The sequence below is a fragment of the Hyperoodon ampullatus genome (genome assembly GCF_949752795.1).
Source record: "Hyperoodon ampullatus genome assembly, chromosome: 19".
Classification (NCBI taxonomy): Eukaryota; Metazoa; Chordata; class Mammalia; order Artiodactyla; family Ziphiidae; genus Hyperoodon; species Hyperoodon ampullatus.
In genome coordinates this window covers 39,053,560-39,063,232 of record NC_136932.1, presented here as the reverse complement: position 1 = coordinate 39,063,232, position 9,673 = coordinate 39,053,560, and the positions used below count along the sequence as shown (strand labels likewise).

The 9,673-nt window shown below is 43.2% G+C and overlaps 1 pseudogene across 1 annotated transcript; it reads right to left on the bottom strand.

Moving 5' to 3' along the window:
• Positions 1–7,396: 7,396 nt before the first annotated feature.
• Positions 7,397–8,691, bottom strand: LOC307067273 (eukaryotic translation initiation factor 3 subunit E-like; annotated as a pseudogene). The gene has a single exon. The product of its transcript is annotated as a eukaryotic translation initiation factor 3 subunit E-like (transcript).
• Positions 8,692–9,673: the final 982 nt, after the last annotated feature.

The window sequence follows — 9,673 nt, the reverse complement described above, 5'->3', positions numbered from 1 at the left end:
AAAAAAAAAAAAGTTGATAATTCCCTCCTCATTGTATTCATTTATTTAGACTAGATGAGACATGCAAATGGGAATAAGAGTATATGACACAAATTCTCTCTCACTGCAGACTCGCACATACCCAGTTCCCCTTCTGCAGGGGAAACCCTGGCACCAGTTTTGTGTGTCTCCTTCCAGAAACATAGGCTGTGCATATGCAAGTTATATGTGCATCTGTCTGTGTGTGTGTGTCTGTGTACATGTGTGTTTTACATCTTTGCTCTTTTAACTTAACAGTATATAATAGAGCTTGTTCCTTAAATGGCTGCCTGTGTGCATTAGGTTTTGTCCACGATTTTTTGGCCACAAGCAATCATACAATGACAAAATACACTGCTTTAAAGATGCCATGATATGGCCCCAACTCTCCACTCTAGCGGCATTCCCCACACCCAGGCCTGATTTCTTTTCAGCCCATTCTCCCACTTGAGACTCAAAGACTTGGGTGGTTCATCCAAGGCCTTACCAAAGGCCCTAAGCCAGTGGAGCCCAGAATCCAGGTTTCCCATTTCCCAACCCATCTCCAGCCAAGGGGTTAATGGCTGTTGGCAGACAGGACGAGTGTATTTTTTTGATTGATTTGTGCATTTACATTTGCCTTCCCAAAAAGGTCTGAGGCGGCTGCCATTGAGGTATCGGACTTGTGTTTGTTGTTACTATTCTCGCCTGCTTGGAGAGAGGCCAGATGGTCTGAACCATCGCAGCCAAGCTAGAACTGAGTCAAGCTGCAGCACAGGGCCAAGGCTGAGGCAGGTGCCAAGGGCCAGGGGCCAAACTAGATTGATCACATTACCTGTCAGGTCAAGCACCAAGCACCATGCTGCCAACACAGCCAAGTCTGAGCTTCAGGCCACAGAGCCAGGCCAGGTAGGGGGGTCCAGTGCACACACCATCTGGGAGCCTGGCCCCCTCCCTGACATTCAGTACCATCTGGGTGGGGTCTTACTTTGAGGCAGATATGAAATGGATGGAGAGCTGAGGATAAAAGTAAAAACCTTGTAACCAGGAAACTCTGAAATAAAGAAGGTACAAAGTCAAAGCAGTAGATGACTGTCAGGTTAATGACTGCCCACCTAACCTTGGAAAGCTGATTCCTCTTCTCTACTCACCAAATCCTACCTGGTCTTCAAGGCCAGGTCCTCTTTCCTCTCCTCTGGGGAGTGAGTGATGGATCACGTGGGGAAAGAGGAGGTCACTGTGGAGACCCAAGTTTGAATTCTGGTACCTCCACTTCCTGGCAAAATCACTTATTCTTTCATTCAACAAATATTTATGGAGCGCCTACTATGTGTGAGGCATTAGCCGGGTTTGGGGAACAAAGACAAATAAATCACAGCCTGTGCACCCATGAAGCTGACAATAGAGGGTCACAGGAGCCAACAGATGATATCATGGTGGGAGGGTGTTGTGATCAGGTGAGCACAGGCAGCTGGAACACAGAGCGAGGCCCTAACCAGGCAGAGGATGTGAAGGGACCTGAAAAGTGCAGGCAGAATCCTTTGGGGAATTCCCTGGGACCAACCAAGGAAAAGTAGCCATTTACTCAACAAATATATAAAGTGTCTACTGTGTGCCCGGCACCAAGCAAGGCACTGGAGATACAGTGATCCACAGCACAGACTCATGGAACTTCACACTCCAGTGAGGGGATAGACAGTAAATATAAATTGTGCTCAGTGCAATGATGGCAACACACAGCGTTGTGATCAAGAATAACATTGGGGGGGCCTCCCTGGTGGCGCAGTGGTTGAGAGTCCGCCTGCCGATGCAGGGGATACGGGTTCGTGCCCCGGTCTGGGAGGATCCCATATGCCGCGGAGCGGCTGGGCCCGTGAGCCATGGCTGCTGGGCCTGCGCATCCGGAGCCTGTGCTCCGCAACGGGAGAGGCCACGACAGTGAGAGGCCCGCATACCACAAAAAAAAAAAAAAAAAAAAAAAAAAAAAAAAAAAAAAAAAGAATAACATTGGGGTTGGGGAGGGGATACAAATGTGGGAGGGAGGATGAGGAAGAAACTTGCTGTGCTGGACCACACTTAAAGGTGTCATATGAATTTACTATATAATATTTATATGTCCTATCTGTGTCTGATAAAGGATCTAGAAGCAGTGATACTTCTAGAAGTACTGAGTTTACCCTGTGTTTAGATCTTGGTTTCTAATAGACCTCTCTGTGACGGGAAACAGAACTCCTTGAAGAGCTCCCAGGGTTGGTACAGAGGAAGTACAAAGGGTGCCTGGAAGAGAGAGGTGGGGAGGAGAAGAAGAAAGAGAAAGAGGAGGAGAAGGAGAAGAGGAAAAGGAGGAGGAAAACAAGAAGGAAGAGCTCAAAAACTGAAGAGGACACAGGAATCAAATGGAAAAATCTCCCACTGGATGAATCTGGAACAATATACATATTAAAATGGATAATGACTTAATAGATTATAATACATTATATAATACATGATCAATGAACACATGGCTATCCTAAAAATAAAAACAAATAATAAGTGGAGAAGAAGGGAAATTACAGTAGACTGTAATTAATAAATACAGAGGAAGAATTAGGAAATTCATGTCTTGAACCCAACATAGTAATAATTGATTCAGGCAAGAAACATTAAAGGATGTTAAAATCTTTAGGTAGACTTTTGTTGGAGAACAGGGTATTTACAGGGTCTCAAACGTCTTTCCACAGACTTTTTTTTTTTTTTTTTTGGCCATATGGCTTGCAGGATCTTAGTTCCCTGATCAGAGATCAAACCCATGGTCCCTGCAGTATAAATGTGGAGTCCTAACCACTGGACTGCCAGGGAATTCCCTCCACAGACTACTTATTCATCACAAAGGTGATAAAGGTAACTTTAGAGTGGAGAAGCCTGGCACAAGTGACCTTAACCAAGGGATCAAAGTTAACATCACCAGTAATGGGATGAATTATGTCCTGTGCCTCCTGATACGAGGCACCAAGAAGGACACACAGCATTTCTAGGCTTGCCTGTCAAAAATTTGCAACCTGATTTATTCATAAAACAAGAGCAACAACAAATAACCTAGGGGACATTATGTGATATTGTGATTTACGATAAGAAATATATATTTCATCTTTGTCCCCATTTCTGGCACAGAGCTCCTAAAACCCTTGGAATTTCCCAATTGATAAGAGCAATGGGAGTATCTTTTCTTTTAGTATTTGGTCTTTTGTCCTTGGTTTCTGAAATAATGCCAGGGCCATAAAAGTGAAAGGAGTGTCTTGTGTCATAACAAGTGTCATAACAAATCCCCTTCAATCACACCTGAGTTTATGTTAATGGGGTGACTTTTGGAAAGCCCCTAAGGATGGGGGCTGGTTGCCAGGGGAGCCAACCATGTGATTAGAGGGTTGGAATCTTCAATCCCAAACTTCCAGGGAGGGGAGAAGGACTAGAGATTGAGTTCAATCACCAATGGCCAATGATTTAATCAATCGTGTCCATGTAACAAAGTCTCCATAAAACCCCAAAAGGACCACGTTTACAGAGTTTCTGGGTTGATGAACATGTGGAGGTGCTGGGAGGGTGGCACGCCCCTTCCCACATAGCTTGCCCTGTGCACCTCTTCCATCTGGCTGTTCCTGAGTTGTATCCTTTTGTAATAAACTGGTAATCTAGTAAGTAAACTGTTTCTTTTATTTTTGGCTGCAGTGTGTGGCATGTGGGATCTTAGTTCCCTGACCATGGATCGAACCTGCGTCCCCTGCAGGGGAAGCACAGAGTCTTAACCACTGGACCACCAGGGAAGTCCAGTAAACTGTTTTCTTGAGTTCTGTGAGCCTCTCTAGCAAATTAATCAAACCTAAGGAAGAAGTGGTGGGAACGACTGATTCATAGCTGGTTGGTTAGAAACACAGTTATCAACCTGGACTTTCCCTTGGTGTCTTGTATGCGGGGAAGGGACAGTCTTATAGGACTGAGCCCTTAATCTGCAGGATCTGACACTATTTCCAGGTAGATGGCCCGGAATTGAGTTAAATTGTAGGACACTCAGCTGGTGTCGCAGAAACGCTTGATGTGTGGAAAAACCACACATCTGGCATCAGAAGTGATATGGTATTGTAGAAGTATTGAGGATAGAGGAGACACACAACAGGAAGTGAGTTTTTCCTTTATACCTTCTCTAAAACAACTGGCCCAGACACAAAAATATCAATGTCTTGAAAGACAAAGAAAGGCCGAGAAACTGTTCGCAATTACGAGAAGTCCCCTACATATGAACAAGTTCCATTCCGAGAGTGCGTTCGTAAGTCCAATTTGTTGGTAAGTCCAACAAAGTTAACCTAGGTATACAACTAACACAATCAGCTATATAGTACTGTACTGTAATAGGTTTATAATACTTTTCACACAAATAATACATAAAAAACGAACACAAAAAATAAAGAAAACATTTTTTTTTTTTTTTTCGGTACGCGGGCCTCTCACTGTTGTGGTCTCTCCCGTTGCGGAGCACAGGCTCCGGATGCGCAGGCTCAGCGGCCATGGCTCACGGGCCCAGCCGCTCCGCGGCACATGGGATCCTCCCAGACCGGGGCACGAACCCGTATCCCCTGCATCGGCAGGCGGACTCTCAACCACTGCGCCACCAGGGAGGCCCAGAAAACATTTTTAATCTTACAGTGCAGTACCTTGAAAAGCACAGTAGTACAGTATGACAGCTAACATACAGGGGCTGGCATCAAGTGAACAGGCAAGAAGAGTTACTGACTGGAGGAGGGAGAGGAGGTGGGAGATGGTAGAGCTGAAGGGTCGTCAGCAATAGGAGACGGAGGGCAAGCTGCAGTTTCACTCATGCCTGACGTTGAAGGCACAGCGTCTGGTTCCTTGCTGGAACCAGATGCATGTTCACACCTTTGAAAGTTCACAACTTGAAGATTCGTATGTAAGGGACTTACTGTAAAGGCGCCTACAAAGGCATAAGAGTGTGACCTGTGATCCTGGATTGGAAGACACAATTGCTATAATGGACATTATTGGGATAATTGGGGAAATTTAAATATAGATTGTATACTAGATAATGGTGTTGTATAGATATTAAGTATCTAGATTTGATATTTATATTATAGTTAGATAAGAGAAAAATCCTGTTCTTAGGAGATCCAATGCTGAAGTATGTAGGGTAAAAGGTCATGATGTCTGCCACTTACTCTCACATATTTCAATAGTAATAATAAGAAGAAGAAGAAGGAGAAAGTATATTCATGTATATATATGTAAAATATATGTGAAGGGCTTCCCTGGTGGCGCAGTGGTTGAAAGTCCGCCTGCCGATGCAGGGGACGCGGGTTTGTGCCCCGGTCCGGGAAGATCCCACATGCTGCAGGGTGGCTGGGCCCGTGAGCCATGGCCACTGAGCCTGTGCATCCGGAGCCTGTGCTCCACAACGGGAGAGGCCACAACAGTGAGAGGCCCACATACCGCAAAAAAAAAAAAAGTGTATATATATATATATATATATATATATATATATGTGTGTGTGTGTGTGTGTGTGTGTGTGTGTGTGTGTGTGAAAAGAAAGACAAAGCAAATGTGGAAAAAAGTTGACTATTGGTGAATACAGGGGGAAGGTCTAAGGGTGTTCATTGTATTATACTTCAACTTTTCTGCAGGTTTAAAATTGTTCAAAATAAAATTTAAAATAAAAAGCTAAAAACATTTCCAGTTGAAAATACTTTGGGACTTCCCTGGTGGTGCAGTGGTTAAGAATCAGTCTGCCAATGCAGGGGACATGGGTTCGATCCCAGGTCCGGGAAGATCCCCTGGGCCTTGGAGCAACTAAGCCTGTGCTCCACAACTACTGAGTCCACGTGCCACAACTACTGAAGCCCATGTGCCTAGAGCCCGTGATCCTCAACAAGAGAAGCCACTGCAATGAGAAGCCTGTACACCACAACGAAGGGTACCCCCCGCACGCCACAACTAGAGAAAGCCTGTGTGCAGCAATGAAGACCTAACGCAGCCAAAAATAAATTAAAAATAAATAAATTTTAAAAAATAATAAAGAATAAAAAGCTAAAAACATTCCCAATTTAAAATACTTTGGACTGTATTCAGTGATCAAGTGTGAAATTTCTGTATCAACTCCATTTGTGATACCAAGTTTGGTAAAATAATGAATGAACCAATTTAAAGATAGTGCATTTATCTTCCTTAAAATGACTAATGAAGGAAATGAGAAGCCAGAGGGGTAGAGGCCAGGGAAAAAGGGTTTCAAAATGAGACTGAAAAACAGTCAAAGATGTTGCAAAGAAGTAAGATGTGCGCTACGGTGTATCTGCTGGGTTGAGTAAAGGGGACTTTGGTGGAGCATCTGGTCAGCCGGGGAGTGGGAGGGAGGGCCAGGGAGTCATCAGTGAAGGGATGGTTGTGAAAGCCTGGGGAAGGATGGGGATGTGGAGTACGAGTAGAGGATTTCAGTTGTTTTATTAATTGATTGAGGGAATTCCCTGGCAGTCCAGTGGTTAGGACTCCACACTTCCACTGCAGGGACCACAGGTTCAATCCTTGGACGGGGAACTAAGATCCCGCAAGCCTCAAGACGTTGACAAAAACAGGCAAAAAAAAAGTTGATTGAAGTTTTGAGCTTCCGAATTTTGACAAAAAGTGTGTGTGGTGGTGACTTGGGAGGGTGGTGATAAACAGCTAGTCCTCTTCTAGGCTTGCTACCGACTCCAGTTGCCTGGGATTGTCCCAGGTTTAGCACTGAAAGTCCCTCATCCTGGGAACCTTCCCAGTTGGGATGGTTACTGTCCACTCCCAGGTTGCTCCCACCGACATTAACTGGTCACTGCCAGCCTGGGAGGTTACATTATATTTATTCGTTCAACAAGCTTTTGCTGGCGGTGGAAATATGATGGCCAGCAAAGCAGACACAGCCCCGACCCTTATAGACCACGAGAAATTCCTTCTTTGCATTGAAGTGGTATTAATCAAACTGGGCCTCTTTTAAAAAAAATCTTATTTTCCCTCATTATAATGGTAGAAAAATTGAGAAGAAAAGTGTACAAAGGCAGAGAAAAAAAATCGCACTGGCAGATTTCCTTTCAGTATTTTTCCTACACATTTCCCCAGTCACTTCCTATCAGTGTCCAAAAAAATGCAAGTTAATTTTAATTTTGGCCGCAAACCAAGAATAAAAAGGTTAAGTGCATTGAATTAATTTTTCAAGCCAAAGTTAAAGGCTCTGAGGATGATCTGCTGTCTCCAAGGGTCCAATCCCTGTTTTTTTCCACTAGCAGGTGTGATCACAGGCCTGGCAGAGGCGGGTAATGACTTTCCCTCCTCAGCAAGGCTTCCTGCTTTGCAATTTTTTTTTCTTTTTACAAATTGAAATGCTGCATTCATTTGATAACGAATCAAGTAGAACAGAGGAGATCATGGTGAAAAACAACAGTGCCTCACCCCTTCCCATCCTGTTCCACCCAACACCCTCCTGTGACCTAGAGGCAACCCCATTTTTTTTTTTATCGACATAAATGAAACAGCCAATTTTATTCAAATTCTCCAAAATTTATGCTCAATATGTTAATTGTTTCTAAAATGTTTCACCTTTGTATAATGGTTTTATTATTTCATCTTTCTTTTATAGTTTTTTCATTTTTTCTGTACAGTTCTTCAGTAGAAGCCCGCGTCCTGAGTTGCCCAGTTAGGAGCCTCTGACCTACTATTCTGATTAAGTTTCTTCTCAATATTCATGGCCAACATCTGGCTTCTAAATGAAAGGCTTTTGGTCTTTTCAATCACTTGCTGATAGGGTGAGACTGCACTGTTACCCATAACCACATGACCTAATTTAGAATCAATCTTGGCATCCAGTCTTGAATTTCTAATCAAATTTACAATCCACCTTTCAGCTTCTTCTGGAGTCATGTTCAGTTTATCTGCCAACATGTTTATGCTGCTACATTGATGGATGCGACAAAATGTCCAAATACGAAGAGACAGGCATTTTCAATGAAATCCTCAAGACAAGCAACCAAGAAGAAATCATTCACTAGCACTGATTCACATTCCCTTAGCTTTTTCTGAGCCCCATCAAAGTCAAAGTTAACATATAAACATTCAACAGACTCTGTAATTGGGTTTTTATATGTGTAAGACTCCTGTTGAATAACTTTGACCAGATCTTTTAGCACCTGCCGGCGTTTTCAGACATCTTTGTTTGTTATGACTGCTGTGGTCAAATAGCGGAGAATATGTGGACACGTTGTCTGAATTGTGTTAAGATACGGTGGCTGGTAAAGGAAGAGATCAATAATGTTATCACACCCTTTAGGGTGATTGCAGAAAACAGAGACGAATGAATGAGCCACATTCGCTGCTGAAGAGATTGAAGTGGAGAACTCACAGAATTATTATCTATGGTCTCTTTTAGTGGTGTATGGTCTTCCATGGCTGCATCCCAATTCTGCATTAAGATTTCAGAGGCCAGTTTTCCCCAGAGTGAACTCAAAGCATTTCTATCCGTTGCTGGAACCAACACTTAAAGAAGTAAAGATGTTCTGCTGCTCCAGAGTAATTTCCACATTCATACTGGAATTTTGCATATCTGTAGAGTGTATCTAAATATTTCTGCCTAAAACCATGCTTGTCTGCCAGGTAGTCAAACAGCATCTGACCATCCCTGGTTGACTGCATTTGAGGCAACCCCTTTTAATGGTTTCTGTTTTTATTTCTTTTGGAAGTTGTTTCCAAAAATCCTAGCTCAAATGCCAGTACTTTATTTTTTTATATATCAATTTTAGTGAATGTTGAGTTTCCAATATAAAACATGAGGCGTTTAACTCATTTACCCTCCCTCTCCCTCTCTTCTTCCCAATGATGACTATTTATTTTATTTTTTTGGTTTTTATATTAATTATTTTAGTTCCATCTACTTTCCTCAGCATCTCTAGCAAGAGATGCCAGCTTGTAACTCCTCTTTCTCTCCTCACTTCCACATGCAAACTTCTCTCAGTTTCACATTTATTGTACAAAGTCAAGATTTGGGGCATGTACAATTGTTCCTGCAGCCACAACAAGTCTTCTTGATTTTTCGATGTTGACTCCAAAGGTTAAGATCCAATGAACAGTCTTGACATTATGAGGGCCTTGTGAATACTGGTCACACTCAAACAGTGGGCTGGAACCCTGTGCCCCCTGCAGTAGAAGCACGGGGTCTTAACCATTGGACCACCAGGGAAGTCCCAGGATTACACTTTCTATTCAATGCACTCAATCCCACAACCCAGGATAATGTTTCAAGCATTAAGGTCATTGATTAATACTATGTCAATTAAATACCATCATGTCATATTATAACTTGCCTATCATTTAAACTATTATTTATTTTGGCTGCGCCAGGTCTGAGTTGCAGCACGCGGGATCTTCCTTGCGGCATGTGGGATCTTTTATTTTACTTGTGCCATGCGGACTTCTCAGTTGGCCCACAGACTTCTTAGCTGGGGCATACGGACTCTTCGTTGCAGCATGCATGTGGGATCTAGTTCCCCAACCAGGGATCGAACCTGGGCCCCCTGCATTGGGAGTGTGAAGTCTTACCCACTGCACCACAAGGGAAGTCCCTTGCCTATTATTTAAATCAAGAATTTCTTCTTCAGTTTTGGAATTTTCCTAGAGA